Source organism: Hypanus sabinus, chromosome 23, assembly GCF_030144855.1.
Source record: "Hypanus sabinus isolate sHypSab1 chromosome 23, sHypSab1.hap1, whole genome shotgun sequence".
Lineage (NCBI taxonomy): Eukaryota > Metazoa > Chordata > Chondrichthyes > Myliobatiformes > Dasyatidae > Hypanus > Hypanus sabinus.
The window spans coordinates 36,014,874-36,033,443 of NC_082728.1; the positions used below are offsets into that span (position 1 = coordinate 36,014,874).

The 18,570-nt window shown below is 43.3% G+C and overlaps 1 protein-coding gene and 1 long non-coding RNA gene across 8 annotated transcripts in view; one reads left to right on the forward strand and one right to left on the reverse strand.

Annotated features, from left to right (window-relative positions):
* LOC132380129 (rho GTPase-activating protein 44-like) overlaps window positions 1-18,570 on the reverse strand; it is a 281,829-nt gene that overhangs the window by 134,378 nt on the left and 128,881 nt on the right. The window lies entirely within an intron of this gene.
* LOC132380131 (uncharacterized) lies at window positions 1,905-12,207 on the forward strand. The gene is made up of 3 exons (XR_009507649.1): window positions 1,905-1,930; window positions 11,492-11,588; window positions 12,128-12,207. It is a non-coding gene; the product is annotated as an uncharacterized LOC132380131 (long non-coding RNA).

Consider the following 18,570-nt stretch of genomic DNA (forward strand, 5'->3'; position numbering starts at 1 on the left):
TTTCGAGTATAGGCAATTCAGCAGCCAATAGCAATGAGATAATTGACATATAAATTGATTTTAGTAACATCATGGGATGCAGGTTTAATGAATATTAGGAAAGATGGCATTCCAACCACATGGCACTCATTTGGCCACAAGTTCATCCCATGTTCCCCATGTAGCTCAATCCATTCACCCAGCTCCCATTCCTGAACTTGGACTCAGGTTCCTTCCACTCATCAAATCCTGCGCCTGACCTTAGGCTCCCGTTCTGGTTTTGGACACAATCTGGACCATGTTCCAAATCCCAGTGCCCATTGCACAAGCAGGCCCCAGCTACACAGCAGACAGATCCCCAACACCTGGCCTGCATTCCCGACTCCAACTCCAGCCATGTAACAGGTCTACTTCCCCGACCCCTGGTTCCAGCCACATATCTGGCCCATGTTCCTAAGCCTTTACACTGGTGACACACAAGACTCCGGCACTAGTCTATCAACTTAATTGAACCTGTATTTCCTAAAGCAAACACGAGGAAATCTGCAGATGCTGGAAATTTCAAGCAACACACACAAAATGCTGGTGGAACACAGTAGGCCAGGGCAGCATCTATAGGAAGAATCACTGTCGACGTTTTGGGCCGAAACCCTTCGTCAGGACTAACTGACAGGAAAGATAGTAAGAGATTTGAAAGTAGGAGGTTCTTTTCAGTTAGCTAGGAAAAGCGGGGCCAACATCGTCACATTGAGTTTCTGTTTACTCTGAGCAAGCAATATTGAGCAGGCTGCACTGTTCACATGACTGATATCATACTCCCAGAACAGTCACCCTGCTGCAAGTTTTGTTGTGGTTATGAGGAAGCCCAACAAGAAGAGCTGAGAATGGCCTGAAGGCATACAACATCCACTAGGGAACCTCAAGCTCATTACAGCATAGGAATATGGAGAACTGTGAAACTGTGTATTGTCGGCACACAGAAATCATCCAGCGGAGGACCACGACCCCCCCCCCCTCCATTACCACAACCCACCCACCCAGCTATTCCATCAGTCCCCCTCTGCTCCATTTGCAGTTTCCAGATTAGCCTCACCAGAATTTGCAAACGGAGTGGAAGCAAGACATCCTGGATTCTGAAGGACTGCCTAAGAAGACTCAATTGGAATTGCACTCAAGATTCAGGCTGGATTTATTTGATCTGGATGTAGAAATTTACTTCAGTCGCATGCACACAGCACACATTAGTAAATGTGTGTAGTTCTCATCCTTCAAAATTCAGCTCTATTGAATCAATCTCTGGAGGTGGTACTCACTCAGCTGTATTGAAAAAAAGTGACTTGACTTTTTCAGCATCTATCACCACTGTAATTTACTGCAAAAAACAAAAAAAAAACACGGCAGATGCCTAAAATCTAAAAAAACAGAAAATGCTTGCAACTCTCAACAGTATAGGCTACATCTGAAGAAAGAATAAATAGAACTAACATTTTAGATTGAAAATCTTAGAGTATTTCCAACGTATTCCTATTTTATATATAATAAAGGTCACTGCTTCATAATTAAAATAGTGGCATAAAGAACTGTGTAAAATGCAAAAAACATGTATATTGGTATTCTTAACTGGTATTTGGGAAAAGTTGGCTAACCTAGGCAAAAGTGCATGAAGAATATTCATTTGATCTTTGTTATACTGAGGTGAATTTAAGCTGCATTTTAACTTTGCTGATTCGGTCACTTTCGTTGGCTCGCTCGCTGACCTCTGTGCGTACCAGAATGCTCTGCTCATGGTGTACTTGTATTGACATACGTAAAGGTAATTGCTAAACCTGTACACTAGATGGCTTTTCATGCTCTCCACAATGAAGCCTGCTTCAACTCTTAATTCCACCATTATTGTGCATTGAATACTCCGTCCCCAGCTGGAGCTGTCGTGGGCCTGCGGTTCCCTACGGTCAGTGAGAATGAAGTTAAGACTTGAGAATAATAATTCCTATTTTACCATTGATATATTAATAACCAAAGCATACATTGTTTTGAAATATACTCAGGCGCATCTAACTCTGGAAAACCCAAGTGTGACTGCAGCGCACAATCTCGGAATATAAATGAGCTAAAAAAATGCTGAAACTGAGAATGATTTTTGAAATGAGATGAAAGAGTGAAATTTGCTTGTTTTTGCAAACACATTCATACCTCTGCAATCTCAAACATTGTCACAGATGACAGGATGCAACAAGACATCCAGAACAAAGAAATGTGGTGATTTTTATATTGATTCATAGCTGAATTGGAAATTATGAATGCCTGAGAAAGGCTTGCACTTTAGAAACTGCCTGCCTCTATGATCTCAAGATAACCCAAATTATTTTATATTCTATTACCAACTTTCATAATAAAAAGGTAGGAAGTGGTATGTACGGCTGGGCTCCTACCTGTCTGATCCAATGTCTATAAGCACAGGCTCTCCCTAGGGCTGTGTTCTTTCACCCCTCATGTTCTCACTTTATACAAATGACTGTACCTCCACAGACAAATTCATTCAAATCCTAAAGTTCACGAATGACACGACTGTAGTTAGTCTCATTGCTAATAATGATGTTACTAGCTATCAAAGAGAGGTAGGCCATCTTGCAGCTGTGACTGTGGTCAAGCCATTCAAACCTATGGGGACTACATTACCAATATATTGAAGTGGGACAAGCACGTTATGCTCATAACTAGGAAAGCCCAGCAAAGATTTTACTTCCTACACCAGCTTAGGGAACTTAACATCTCAGGGTGTATCCTGATCATTTTTACTCGGCCTTCATTAATGTTGTTGACGCATGGAGATCTTTTGCCTATGACTGCTCAGAAATGGAGAAGGAGAATTTGGGATGGTACTGAGTACCTTTATACACACTTGATCTCAAGAGCTCAGTGAAATTTGTCATCAGAGCACAAGGGCTCCAAACCACCCACCCGTTCCATCAACCATCACCCACCCTACTTACGTCAAGTCTCTGGATCCCATATCGCCTTCATCAGCAGAATACAAATACAACAGAATCTAGCCACCTTTGATCCCTGCTTCAAGGAAAGAAGAAAGAGGAATATGGAAAAATTGCTTTCTTATTGTCATGTGGACTGAGATCCAGTGGAAAGCTTAATTTGCTTACTGTTCACACAGATCAAATTTTTACACAGTGCATTGAGGGAAAACAATAACAGAATGCAGAATAAAGTGTTTAAAGCTACAGAGAAAGGGCAAGTGCAGATAAAAAATAAGGTGCAAGATCATAATGGGCTGGATAATGAGAGTCAAATATCCATGCTATGATACTAGAGAACCAGTCATTGGTCTTATAACAGTGGGGCAGAAGTTGTCCTTGAGCCTGGTTGTACAGACTTTCAGGCTTTTGTATCCTCTGCCCAATGGAACAGGGAGAAGAGAGGACGGGGAGAAAGAGGGGCGTAGGAAAGCTTTGATTATGCTGGCTGGTTCACTGAGGCAGCAAGAGCCTGTGGTGGGGCGGCTGATTTGTGTGTATGTGCTGAGCTGTGCTTGCAGCTTTCTGCAGTTCCTGCAGTTTATTGTGGTCATGTGCAGAGCAGATGCTGCACTGAGCTTTATGCATCCAGACAGGATGCTTTCTACAGTGCATCAATAAAAATAGTTAATTTGGAGTGATCAATAGATAAACCAAAGTCATACAGGCTAATAGCTTACTTTGGGTTGTTCTGCAAGGAAACAAAGGGGAATTCCCATGTCCTGTCACCTCCCCTCACCCCCTCAGAAACCACTCTCCCTAGATGGGCCAAAGGATCTCTTTCTGTGATGTACTTCTCTATGACTAGTTATTCAAATACCTTTCCATTATAATATCCACAAAAATATTTCAATATAGAAATAGTTACACTTCTCCTTTTTTATTTTCACGGACCACCAGCAAAAGGAAAATTAACATGTTTTATGTGCCAAAATATCCAGTATTGTCACAGTTTAAAATGCAACACAAGTTTTCAAACACATTTGTTAAATCTCATTAGTGTAATCTCATTTATTCATCAGTTTTTAACCACTGAAGTGTCTACTTTCCAAATGAACAAATGCTTTGTTGTTTGAACGACAGCCAAGTGTCAGTAACAGAAAAACAAATACTTCTATTGCAGAGCTGAGAACAACTGAGAACCATCTATATGGATCACATTTAATGTGGCTAGTGATTTTACCCTTGGTGCACTCTCTACCCCGGTAATGAAACAAAACATAGTTCTGCGCTATGGATCATAACAGCTAGTGTATGATATCATGTAAAGCCATTACTTTTGGGCACATTCTTCTCTTTCCTGTGTCTCTTGGCAGAAGAAACAATTTTCTCATTCCTCCAGAACGAAAACCTTTAGCTAAGACAACCAAGAACTAAAAAGATATTTTTTTTTTAATTTTGCCTATTAAACTTCTGCATTTTCTATAACATTCACTCTGCTAAATTGTTATCTTGTCTAATACATCAACTTTTTCCATATTTTTATCTTTAAAGTTTTGATAATTTTCTCAGCAAAGTCACCACATGCACACTACCTATTAGCAGAAATTAGCATTGTCTGCTGTACTTCTAAAGAGTCCGTCACACTGTCACACTGTCTAGCCATATTATTTAGGCCACTACAAGTTTGTTAAATTTATTAATGCCGAGGAAAATTAAACAGAAGTTCCGAATTTACAACATGTGCAGGCACAAGTTCATCTTAAAGCAAAAAATAATTTCAAATGAATATTACTTCAGTTTTTTGCTTTCAAATAAAATGTGTTTGTTAAGTCATTAATCAGTCATCTGAGTCTGTCATGGCTATTTCATGGAAAATGCAAAGCAAAACAAAGATGCAGATTGGACTTGAGGAAGTCCCTGTCATTTATCAAATGACTGAAGAGGCATAAGCTTAAGGAAGGGATGTCCGGAAGATTAGTAGGCATTAAATCCACTCTGCCTTTACCTGCAATATGTCACTTTATGTGCCATATGTGACTTTAGCATATATTCCTTGCAATGACTGCTCACATCATTCTTCAGAGATGTCCTTATTAATTAGGTATGGTGAGTTATAAAACACTTATATTCAGCACTGACATCTTTTGGGTGAGCCACTGTGGAAAAGGCATTAATGGTTGAGATATTATACAATGTTGATTTACTAGGCTAATGCTAGTTGGACATGTGTGAAGAAAAACAAAATACAGTAGCAGAGGGAAGTAGGGGTGTATAATATGAAATGAGATAAAGTCTGTACCAATTAAAGCAGCCACATTTCAATCTGGAACCACTTAAACTAAGCAATAAAGCAATTTACCAATACCATAACATAGATCTAAAAGAAAGTAAGATTTAAAAAACTGATTCAACCTTTATTTGGAAGTAATTTAGTAGCTTTGACATTAATTTTAGTACATAATCTTTCAAAAAGAAACTATTTGGAAGCATGTTCCATAATATACTGTACATTGGCAGCATACAACAGCCATGAGCAAAATGAACGGAATGACAATAGCAATTAATATATGCCACTTCATGTTGATCTCTTCATTTTAGCAAATAGATACTCCAGGAGGAAGATTTCAATTTTCAGCCAGAGTGTTGCTCATTTCATGTTACTCTTGAAACAGCTTTGAACGTTCAAAAGAGTTTGTGAAAGCCTACAATAACCCCACAAACTAATATTACAGTTGTACGGTATTGTTCAAGTATGGGAAATAATATGCCAAATACAGATTTTACAAGACTGATACTCTAAGAAGAATGCAACACAATCAGTCATATCCATAAACTGCACTCACTGTAACCTCAGATTGTTTTTCCTGTGTATGGCAGAGCAGTTTGTTTCTACTGATTCATTGCTTCAGGGGCCTCGGTGTGATCCTGACCTCAGCAATTGTCTATGCCGAATTTGCACATTCCTTCTCTAACCATATGGGATTCCTCTCTGTGCTTTGGTTTCCTCTCACACTGCAGAGTTAATTGGCTCCTGCAGATTATCGCTTAGTGTAGGTTATTGGCAAAAGAGTTAAACAGGAGCTCTTGGGCATGTATGAGAGGAAATAAACTGAAGAGATGCAGGAGAGCAAGGAATGAGGGAATATGATTTATGGGATTGCTCAGGAATCTAGAAAAGAAATGATTCGCTGGAATGTCTTTTGGTTTCTAAAAAAAGGCTTGTACAGTCAGCCTTCCTTATCCGCGGGTTCCACCTGCGCGGATTCAACCAACCGCGGATTGGGAAAGCCCTAAAGTTATCTCTCCAGCGCTCTGAGCATGTACAGACTATTTGTTCTTGTCATTGTTCCCTAAACAATACAGTATAACTATTTACATAGCATTTACATTGTATTAGGTATTATAAGTAATCTGGAGATGATTTAAAAGTACAGGCAGTCCCCGGGTTATGAACGAGTTCTGTTCCTGAGTCCTTCTTTAAGTCGGATTTGAAGTTGGAAAAGGTACATCCGGTATTTCTTAGCATCAGTTAGTCAAAGGTTTTTCTTAGTATGTAGTACATAGTTTACCTATGTATATAAAACATTTAAGAAACATATGTATTTCAATAATTAAACCACTGCGTTGCTTAGTAATAATTGTAGCTTTCATTGGGGCAGGGCCTTTCTCATGCTCCATTAAAATTGTTCCGATCGTTGACCAACTGTAGCCTAATGCTTTTCCAATGACCGATGGCTTTTCACCTCTTTCCGATTGCTTTATTACGTCCACCTTATTTTCAATCGTGATCGTGATTATTTTTGTGAACACCGCGGATTCAGAGCTGCACCACCAGGTCCTAAATGTCCACCTCACTGAACATGTTAAATAAAGTCCGGCGATCTGCTGGGTCCTAAAGACCACCGCACTGAGAGAGATTATATAAGAGACGAGCATCTGCGAATTTTGGTATCCATGGGGGGGGGGTCTTGGAACCAATCCCCCACGGATAAGGAAGGCCGACTGTATTTGCACAGAGACAAGCATCACTGTCAAAGGTAGCTTTTAATGTCCATTCTTGAAAACTTGCAAAAGGCCCAACTCTATTGCCCGATGCAATAGGCTTCGCGGATGACAATTTTGCTTTGTGCTAGCCTTTATTTTCATTTTGTAATTATAACAGGAAATACAGGAAACACTCAGTAGGTCAGCGTCCTGAAACACTAGTGATTCTTTAGCCAAAGATACTGCCTAATTTGCTGTATGTTCCCAGCCGTTTCTGTTTCTATTTCAGATTCCCAGCATCTATGCTGCTTGACAAATACGTCTGCAACATCATATAAAATTTTCAAAGTAAATAAAGCAAATCAGAGGGCAGATTGATTGATTTATCTATTTAGAGATATGATGCAGAACAGGCCCCACTGTCGACACCCAATCATATCGTTGTGAGCTTGTAATTACATTTAAGAGCCAAATAAGGACAGAAGATCTAAGACAGACAGCAAATATGGGACAAGCAACTTTCCTTCCCCACAGAGACACTGGTGAACTTGATGGGTTTAGATGACAATTCTGTCAGTACATCAAGAATGCCAACATTTTATTTTAGATTAATTTTTGTTTAATTAATTTACACAATTTAAATTCCCATTTATCCATATGAGATTTGTGCTCCACTGTTGAAGGCCCAAAATTTAATCTTATGACGGGTTTAAGAAAACAGGCGTACATGCAAACAAGAGAAAATCTGCAGATGCTGGAAATCCAAGCAACACACACAAAATGCTGGAGGAACTCCCAGGCCAGGCAACACCCATGGAAGAAAGTACAGTTAACGTTTCCGGCTGAAGGGTTCTGGCCCAAACGATCGACTGTACTTTTTTTTCTATATATTGCTACCTGAGTTCCTCCAGCATTTGGTGTGTGAGGCCTACATGCAAACTTAACAGTAGCAGGATGCTGAGGGAGTGGTGGTGGAACCAATTGCGCTCACAGAATCTTCAAGATTGTATGTTGGTTTAACAGATGATTGAAGTTTTCTCATTAAAATGGGCTTAAGACTTCTGTGAATTTAGAATAGTAAAGGGATTTATTCTGGACCTTTTGGCTTTGTGTAACCATCTGTTTTTTATTCATTTCGAGGGACAAGGGACTGATGGCAAATATTGCCAATTTTGTAATGTACACCTACTTTAACAATTTCTGCAAAGAAACTGCAAATCACATCTAGTGAGACCTGCAGCCACAATGTAGCAATCATTCAGTGCAAGTATCATACATGCATACATCATGGAAAATAATGTTTTGGCGGCACAAACAGAGCACATGTAGCAAAGATTACAAATGGGGGGGGGGGAATCTAAAACTAAAGCGAAGTGCCATTAGTGCTTACTACGCATCTAGAAAGAGAAAGGAAGGGTTAATGATTTGGATTCGGATGCGTCTGCCTTACAACTGCCGACAAGACTGCAGTTTATTTCCAGCATCTTGTGTCATAATTCTACTAGAACAACTGCTGTCAGCAGGGCTCTGAACCTGAAAGAAAAGCCTGGAAATCGCACATGGTGAGCATGTGAAATAGACATCAGATCACTGAAACAGCAGTAATCTAATGCTCAGGATTTACTATCAGAGTTTTCAACATCCGAATCCTGAAATTAGATTACAAGCTTATAAACATCCCCATTTAGCCAACATTTTATATTTAACGTCCCAGATGAAAGTTAAATCAACTCACAACCCAATCCAAGCAAATATTCCTGATTACTTGGTCATGCAACTGCATAATCAGCCAATTCCTTAAAATAAGAACAACAGGGAAATTTCAAACTTTTCCAACTCAAACCTACCTACTAGGAGGATTGTGATACATCAAAATAATGGAAATGGCTACCAATCTGTCAAGCATGTCCTTGTATGATGCCCCCCACTGATATTAATGTTGTCAAAGAGTGTGAAGCTGCAGTAACCTCAGCTCGCTTATAACCTAAAATAGAAGCAATGCAATCTCAAAAAATCCGGTAAGCCACTGGAAGCAAACGTGAAGACGGATAGATGTTTACAGAGAGAGATGCAAGATGAAAACTGGCTCTTTGGCCACAGAATCAGTGCCGACCATCGCCATCCATCTACACTAATCTTAAATTAATCCCACTTTCTATTCTTCCCACTATCACCTCAACTGCCCTCACATTCTACCACTCACCAATGTACCAGAGGCAATTTACACTGGTCAATTAACCTACTGACTTGCGTGTCCCTGGCATGTGGGAGAGAGCGGAGCACAAGAGGAAACACTTGTGGTTACAAGGAGAACATGCAAACCACATTGCATCCAATGGACTCAGTTCCCTGGCACCATGAGGTAGTGGCTCTACTGGCTGCATCACTATGTCGCCCTAAATAGACTCATGGGGTCATAAAGCACCAGAACAAGCCCTTTGGCCCGTCATGGCAGTACCAACCAACAGGCGACCATTTACATTAATCCTACACTAATTCCATTATTTAATTCTCCTCACATTTCCATCATCTCCACCCTCCTCCTGAACCCACCCCAATTTCAACCCACGTGCTAGGAAATATTTACTGTGGCCACTTAACCTACCAATCTGCGTGCCTTTGGGATGTTGGGAGGAATTTTCAGCACCTGGATGAAACGCACGTGGTCAAAGGGGGAATGTTCAAACCTCACACAGGCAGTACCAGAGATCATGACTGAATGTGTGTAGCTGGAACAGTGAGGCGTCAGTTCTACCAAAGGCGCCCACAAATATGGTAGAAAAATTTTAACAACCTGGTAAACACACTTTTGGATTTTCTGCTTTTTTTTCCCTCCCAAATTCTTACACTGTAGAAAGATATCCAAAATCTATTGTGAGACAACCACTGCAGGTCAGAATAAGAATGACTTATTATTTCCCATGGAGTGATCTATGATTGGTTTTATTTAGAGTCATAGTAAAGTACATAAAGAGGCACTTCGGCCCATCTTGTCCATGCCAAACAATTTCAACTGCCTACTCCCATCAACCTGCACTGGGGCCATCGCCCTCCATGACTCTACTATCTGTGAGCCTATCCAAACTTCTCTTAAACGTTGAAACTGAGCTCGCACGCTCTGCTCGTGCATGAAACACATTCCTCATTCTCACGACCCTCTGAGTGGAGAAGTTTCCCCTCATGTTCCCCTTAAACTTTTCACCTTTCACCCTTAACCCACGACCTCTGGTTGTAGTCCCACTCAAACTCTGTGGAAAAAGCTTCTTTCATTTACCCTATCTATATCTCTCATAATTTTGGATAATTCTTATCAAACCTCCTCTCAATCTTCTATGTTCCAAGGAATACAGTCCTAACCTATTCAATCTTTGCTTTTAACTCAGGTACTCCAGACCTAGCAACATTCTTATAAATTTTCTCTGTACTCTTTCATCCTTTTTCCCATCTTCCCCATAAGTAGATGACTAATCTACATAATCTGTTTTTGAAACTTCTTCACTGTTAGCATTTTGCTGACAAGATGACTGATTTTTTAAAAATCAGTATACATTACTGTTTTAAAAAAAAATTAATTCTGGCAATGACAATGTCACTAGAATGGCCAGTGTTCATTGCCCCTCTGTAACTGCCCTTCAATGGAGCAATGAAGGGAAAGTGACGTAGAGGGGAACCTGCAGGTGATGGTCCTCCTTCTCTTTGTGTTAAAGGCTGAGGTGGTGTTGTGGAGAAGCCTTACTGAGTAACTGTAGAGTATTTGTGGACATTGTATACCAGAACACAATGAAGGTATTAAACCTTGAGAGTTTTGGACAGGATACTAAACAAGGAGCTTATTACATATTGTTGGACCTGTACAGTGGCTCAGATTCCTAGTTTGTGCCTTGCTACTGATGATGAGGCTTTGAGAAAACAAGAAGCAAGTCATTCACCACGTGTAAAGACATTTAAAAAGTAAATAAGTTTCTGGCCCGCTCCAGCAGCCATAGTACTCATGCTTGTTGTCCTGTTATTCTTCTGGTCAATAGAGACATTCATAACATTCATTTTGTTTGCTTTTTTGTTAGTGGAGAAAATACTCAAAATTTGACAAAAGCCCGATCTCCAATACAGTATACTGTTTGAAACACTGATGTCAATGACCTAAGTTACCTTGGCTTAGAAAATTAGGCTTTTAATTTATTTTCTTGGCAAAGTAATGACGAACACCGAAAACAATTGAATACTTCTTGATCCAATCAGATTGAAGGATTGAGAAATAAATTGTGCAATAGATTAGAATGCTTGAGCCCAATGCTACATTAGGGACAGAAATAGAAATACGAAGAGTTGTGGAAACACTAGAATAAGAAAGAGGCGAAGGAAAACCTAATAAATAATTTAATATTGAAGGAAAGAAACTATACATTTGTAATCATTATTTTTTCCAGAGACTAAGAATTTTATTTAGCAGTAATTAACATAACACTGTTACAACATTCTTTGGACATGAAAATGTGACAACATTCCGCAATGAGTCTAGTTTATGAGCAATATAAAAATGTCAAACTATTCAACAGGTTTCAAAGGTAAGGCAGGCAAGAAGATGCCATCTTGAAGGAGCTAATGGTGGAACAATGCAATGTATCAGTTCTGCATTTGAACATTGGAACACAGGTAACAGCAGATGACATTGATTACACTGTTTTACATTGTTTTAATTCATTCAGCCCTGGATCATTCAGAATTATGAACCTCAATATTTGAAAATAATGAAGGAAATCCAGACAAGCAGTCAAAGAATTTAAGAACTAGGATTTGCTTCAAAGCTTGTGAAGAACTACAAAATCTTAGACAGGTGGTAAACTGCTTTTTTTAAACACACCATTACACAACAGTCTTTTTACAGGAACAGCAAACTCACGATGTACTCTAAAGCTGTTGCATAAACTGAGTTCTTGCTATTTGGAAACTGTTAATATGATCTCATAGTTTCTCCTTATATGTACTTGGTTTAAAATAAACTCAACATTATTTGATCAGCTAATGTGCTATTCTGTGCTGCATGTGCAAAAATATTCGATGGATCTTCATTCATGAGAACTGAACATTTCTCAGCCATTCCTATATGTAGATGCATGGAATATATATTTTTTTAGCTAGCTAATATCCAGTTCATAACCTATGCTAACAATAGAAAATACTTTCTTTGATAGGATTATTGAATTGTTGTGGAAGATATCACATGGTTTCACAATCAAATACTGAGGAAATCTAGGAAGCAGAGTAAAGTCACCTCATTTATTCTTCTGGTAAGATGGTGATGTGCCCTGTTGCAGTGGCCTCTCCGGATCTAAACCAAGGCATATTTGGTTGTCTTTTGCATGTTTTTTGTGATTGCTTGACACCGCTGGATATTCTGAATATGGAGTGCTGCAGATCTGTCCCGCTAGCGAGTTGCTTGATGTCGGTAGAGCTGGATATGTTGTGCATTGCATTGCTGCCTGCTGTACCCAAGGAGGAAGGCGTCAGAGGCGGTGTAGAGCGGTGGTCCAAATACGGTGCAAGTGATTGCCTTGGACATTTTTCCTGTGATCGTAAGATCCTGCTGAACATTGTTGATGTAGAATACCATAAGTTAGTTCACTGGTTCATTGGCAAGACTGACGGCGGGGGAGTTGAGTGGCCTTGGTTGTTACATGCAAAAGGCCTGTTGCAGCTGCCAAGGGGTGGAGATGCCAGAAGTGCTGGAGTCCGTGCAGGGCTGGGGGATGGTCCCTCCAGTGATGAACTACATACACCTGTCTGGACACACCCCCTGCTGACTGCTCCTGTGGCCCCGCCCACTGACCGTGGCTCCTCCCACAGACCCCGGTATAAAGGCGACTGAGGTCTGAGACCAGCCTCTCTGTCTCCAGGATGTAGTATGGTGGTCACTCACTGCTGGTTCCTTCTTCCAGTCAATAAAAGCCGATATCTCGCCTTTACGTCTCAGAGAGAGTTATTGATGGTGCATCAATTTTATTGACTGGAAGTTTTAAAACATGGAAAGCGATTTACGTCCGGAAAGATTGGATTTGGACCCTCAAGACCCTGAAGCAGCTCTTGCCTTTGAACTCTGGCTTGCATGCTTCCAATCATACTTGGAGGAGGTTAGTGCAACTGAACCCGCTGTTATGCACTGAATTCTCCTCTCGAGGGTCACCCCGAAAGTTTACTCACTTATTAGAGGCTTGCTGACCTACAAAGGGGCACTGGACGCCCTCAAAAGACAGTACCTGTAGCCGGTAAACACCATCTACGCAAGACATCGCTTAACTACATGACGACAGCAGCCTGGAGAATTGAGCGCCCAGTTTCTCTGAGCCCTACAGACACTCGTCCGAACTTGTGACTGCAAACTCTCACGGCGGAACAGCATGCGGTACGAGACGCCTTTGTTACAGGAATCAGGTCAGTGTATGTGCGTCAACGGCTGCTGGAAAATGCCGATCTTACCTTACGCTCGGCGATCGAGATGGGCGATCGAGATGGCCGACACGCTGGAGGCTGCTCTGCACAATGCTGACGCTGTCCAGCCACGCGATCCCCTGCCGGTCCCGTGGACGCCTCAGACCCCGCCAGTCGCGATTCCACGAACTCCCCGAACCCGACCACAGCTGTGGCCAGTCGAAAGCCTGCGCAGTGTTACTTCTGCGGACTTGAAAAGCACCCCCGAAAACGCTGCCCGGCCCGAGAAGCGACCTGCTCCAGCTGCAGGAAGAAGGGCCATTTCGCCAAGGTCTGTAAGTCTAAACCACGAGAGGGGTCGGGCAGCGCTGCGTGTGAGGCATGGGGGCCGCCATCTTGCATGCCCGGATGTGGGCGGCCATCTTTGTCGGCATCAGCATGCCCCGCCCCCTACCCACTGGTGCTTACCGGGCACCAAGACGGCAGTTCAACTCTGGCCAACATAACCCTCAACCAAAGCGCCCCACACCAGCTTGCAAGGTCAATGGTGGACAACCTGGTGAAGGGGCACAGGACTAGCTGCCTCTTTGACACAGGCAGCACTGAGAGTTTTATTGACCCGGACACAGTGCAACGCTGCGGACTCGTGACACGACTGGTAAGCCAGAGGGTCACCATGGCTTCTGGGTCGTATTCCACAGACATCTGGGTGGGTTGTGTAGTGACATTGGTGGTGCAGGGCACAGAATATTGGAACTTTGCGCTACTGGTCATGCCTCAACTGTGCGCACCTGTGCTATTGGGGCTGGACTTCCAGAGGCACCTCAAAAGTGTGACTATGGCATATGATGGGCCCCTCCCACCACTCACTGTCAGGAATCCTCAGTTTGGTGGGACTTCGCCATATACCCTGCTACTGACCACACACACACACCGATCCACACATCGCACCCAGCACCATGCCGACAGCTGTGCTACCGACACCACTTGTAGCCTCTCCACCCTCAAGATCCCTCCCCCACCGCTGTTCGCCAACCTGACCCTCGACTGTAAACCTGTAGCAACTAAAAGCAGGAGGTACACTGCGGGGGACAGGGCCTTCATTCAGTCAGAGGTGCAGCGGCTGCTTGGGGAGAGGATCATTGAGCCAAGCACTAGCCCTTGGAGGTTGCAGGTGGTTGTTGTTCGGACTGGGCAGAAAAATAGGATGGTGGTGGACTATAGTCAAACCATCAATCGGTTTACGCAGCTTGACACGTACCCCCTACCCCGCATCACGGATATGGTCAACCAGATAGCTCAGTACAAGGTGTACTCGACAACAGATTTGAAATCTGCTTATCACCAGTTCCCCATCCGCCCAGAGGACTGCCCCTACACCGCCTGCGAGGCGGGCGGCAGGCTCTATCACTTCCTGCGCGTCCCATTTGGTGTCACAAATGGTGTCTCTGTCTTCCAGAGGGAAATGGACCGGATGGTGGACCAGTGCCAACTGAAGGCCACATTTCCCTATCTGGATAACATCACCATCTGTGGTCACAACTGGCCGGATCACAATGCCAACCTCCAACGATTTTTCCAAGTGGCCGAAGCCCTGAACCTTACTTGTAATAGGGACAAGTGTGTGTTCGGAACCACCCGACTCGCTATCCTTGGGTATGTTGTGGAAAACAGGGTCATTGGCCCTGATCCCGACCATATGCGCCCCCTGTTAGAACTCCCTCTTCCCACCACTCTCAAAGCCCTCAGACGGTGCCTGGGCTTCTTTTCCTATTATGCCCAGTGGGTCCCCCATTACGCAGACAAGGCCCGCCTCCAGTCAAGTCTACCACTTTTCCCCTCTCTGCTGAGGCCTGCGCAGCCTTCAGCCGCATTAAAGGGGACATTGCCTAAGCAATGATGCATGCAGTGGACGAGACCATTCCCTTCCAAGTAGAGAGTGACGCCTCTGATTTCGTGCTTGCTGCTACCCTCAATCAGGCAGGCAGGCCAGTAGCATTCTTCTCTTATACCCTTCAAGGCTCTGAAATTTGACACTCCGCGGTGGAGAAAGAAGCCCAGGCCATAGTGGAAGCTATTAGGCACTGGAGGCACTATCTCGCCGGCAAAAGGTTCACCTTGCTGACCGACCAGCGCTCGGTTGCGTTCATGTTCAGCAACCAACAATGGGGCAAAATCAAAAATGATAAGATTTTGCGGTGGAGAATAGAACTCTCCACCTACAACTATGACATCCTGTACTGGCCTGGAAGGCTCAATGAGCCCCCTGATGCCCTATCCTGGGGAACGTGTGCTAGCGCACAGCTCGACCAGGTATACGCCCTCCATGCACATCTTTGCCATCCGGGAGTCACTCGATTTTACCATTTCGTGAAAGCCCGGAACCTGCCGTAATCCCTGGAGGACATCAGGATGATGACCAGGGACTGCCAAGTCTGCACTGAGTGCAAACCACACTTCTACCGTCCTGAAAAGGTACAACTTATCAAGGCCACCCGCCCCTTTGAGCGACTGTGTTGACTTTAAGGGCCCCCTTCCCTCCACCGACCGCAATGTCTACTTTCTCAACATTATCGACCAGTACTCGCGGTTCCCCTTTGCCATCCCCTGCCCCGACACCACTGCCACGTCCGTCATAAAAGCCCTGCGCCAGCTCTTCACTCTGTTCGGGTATCCCTGCTATATCCACAGTGATAGCGGGTTCTCCTTTATGAGTGACGAGTTGCGCCGGTACCTGCTAGCTAGGGGCATTGCTACCAGTCGGACCACGAGTTATAATCCCCGGGGAAATGGACAGGTGGAGAGGGAGAATGCCACAGTGTGGAAAGCCACACTTTTAGCCCGTAAGTCAAAAGGGTTGCCAGTCTCTCGATGGCAGGAGGTCCTCCCTGAGGCACTCCACTCTATCCGCTCCCTGTTATGTACATCCACCAATGCCACCCCTCATGAGTGCCTATTCTCTTTTCCCAGGAAGTCTGGCACTGGGACCACCCTACCAGCTTGGCTGACATCCCCAGGGCCAGTGCTGCTCCAGAAACATGTGAGGAGCAATAAATACTCCCCGCTGGTCGAGAGGGTTCACCTTCTACATGCGAACCCCCAGTATGCCTACGTGGTCTTACCTGATGGGCGGGAGGACATGGACTCCGTCCGTGACCTGGCGCCCGCAGGAGCAGCAGACCACTACCCCGAACACTCCACGGTAACTATGAACCCTGTACCCGAGGTGACACCGCGCACACCAAGCCCTACACAGACTGCTCACGACACTCCTATACCGGGCGTCTCATATGCGTATATACCAGGTGCCTTGCACACACGTGAGGGATCACTGACGCCTAGTGGGCTGACACCTCCAGTTAGGCCGGAACCAGCACAACCACCGTCTCCGGCGCAATCACCACCGGCACCTGTGCAATCACAGCCGGTGCTACATAGACCGCAGTGACAGATTCGACCACCTGATAGACTTAACCTGTAAATATACTTGTAAGAAACTTCACCACATGGGGACTCTCTTTTAAAACAAAGGGGGGGGGGGGGGTGAATGTGGTGAACTACATATACCTGTCTGGACACGCCCCCTGCTGACTGCTCCTCTGGCTCCTCCCACAGACCCCGGTATAAAGGCGATTGAGGTCTGAGCCCGGCCTCTCTGTCTCCAGGATGTAGTATGGTGGTCAACCACTGCTTGTTCCTTCTTCCCGTCTCAGAGGGAGTTATTGATGGTGCATCACCTCCCATTCGTGCTGCTCTCCAGTGTTCGGTCAGTGGAAGACAAGCTGGTTTGTGTTCATCTGTGGCTACACTGGCATGTATTGAGGAATGTTACATGCTTGGTCTTGCCAAAACATGGATCCCGGACAACATCCCATGAACCATCAATCTACAGGCCATGACACTCAGGAACTTGGGCTATTTATTTTTGTGACTGTATGTTTTTCCTCTATCAGAACAATATGTGCTGTGTATGATTATGAGTATTGTGTTTTGCACCTTGGTTCCATAGGAACACTGTTTCATTTGTCTGTATTCACACGTATGGCTGAATGATAATTAAACTTGAACTATGATCCATCTTATGTCCACAATCACTTTAAAGAATAAATCAGGCCAGAGACCAGACTGCAGAATAACCTCTTGATTAAGCCCATTAAACTCTACCACTACGTTCTTTACAAGTTGACTTCTTTTAGTTTGGTCTATCAACAAAGCAGAGTGGTTCATTGTCTCCAATTGTCCTGCTGAAGGGTCTCGGCCTGAAACGCCGATTGTGCTCTTTACCATAGATGCTGCCTGGCCTGCTGAGTTCCTCCAGCATTTTGAGTGTGTTGCTTGACTCCAATTACAGTGTGAAGCTGATATCATGTGTTTCATAGGTGCACAAACTTAGTCAATAAGAGCATGTATTTCATTCCCAGGCACGTCACACTTCACCATAACATTTAACAGTCAAAGAGAGAAATTTCATTTCATTAATGTTGCTCCTCATTCTCTCCTCCTTATCTTAATACTAATATTGCTGCTTAGGTACAGTCCCATGAGCGTGTGGAATTCTGCAATAGTCCACCCAACATACGCACCGATAACAATCGACAGCTCTCTATTTAGGGATGAAGACACTAGCTTGAGCTTCTTCCTGTCCTGAACCTCTACATGTGTCTGTATACTTTGAGCAGGAGGTAAGACTTGGCAATACCTGCTCATTTTCTTCTTGTGGTCCCTGCTGATTAGCCAACTGAGAAGTGAGATCACAAGACCCTCTTGAAGTATTTAGCACAGTAATGTTTTAGAAGGCGTTCTATCTGCTAGGATTGCTAAATGTATTAAAATATCAGTCATCAGAGGTACAGAAAAATTGTTACTTTGCCAAAAGAAAATAATGCCTCCAGATCTAGAATCTGATAAGGAATCAATGTCTAGTTTCCCATTCCAAAACAAACTCCTCTGAGAGCTTATTGACGACTCCTATTTGTAAAATAATCATACAAGTTCTGACTAAATTTTTCAGTGATTCAAATTGAAATGTTTCATGTGCTTGCCAAAATAGGAATACAACATAAATCACCATTCGTTCAGAAATAGAGAACAAAATTATAAGACTATCATCCCTAAAGAAAAATAACAACATGGATATTAATTTTACCATAGAAATAGCATGATGATTTTGTACTTTATATAGGAAAATGAAAGTTATATTCTTTTTTAT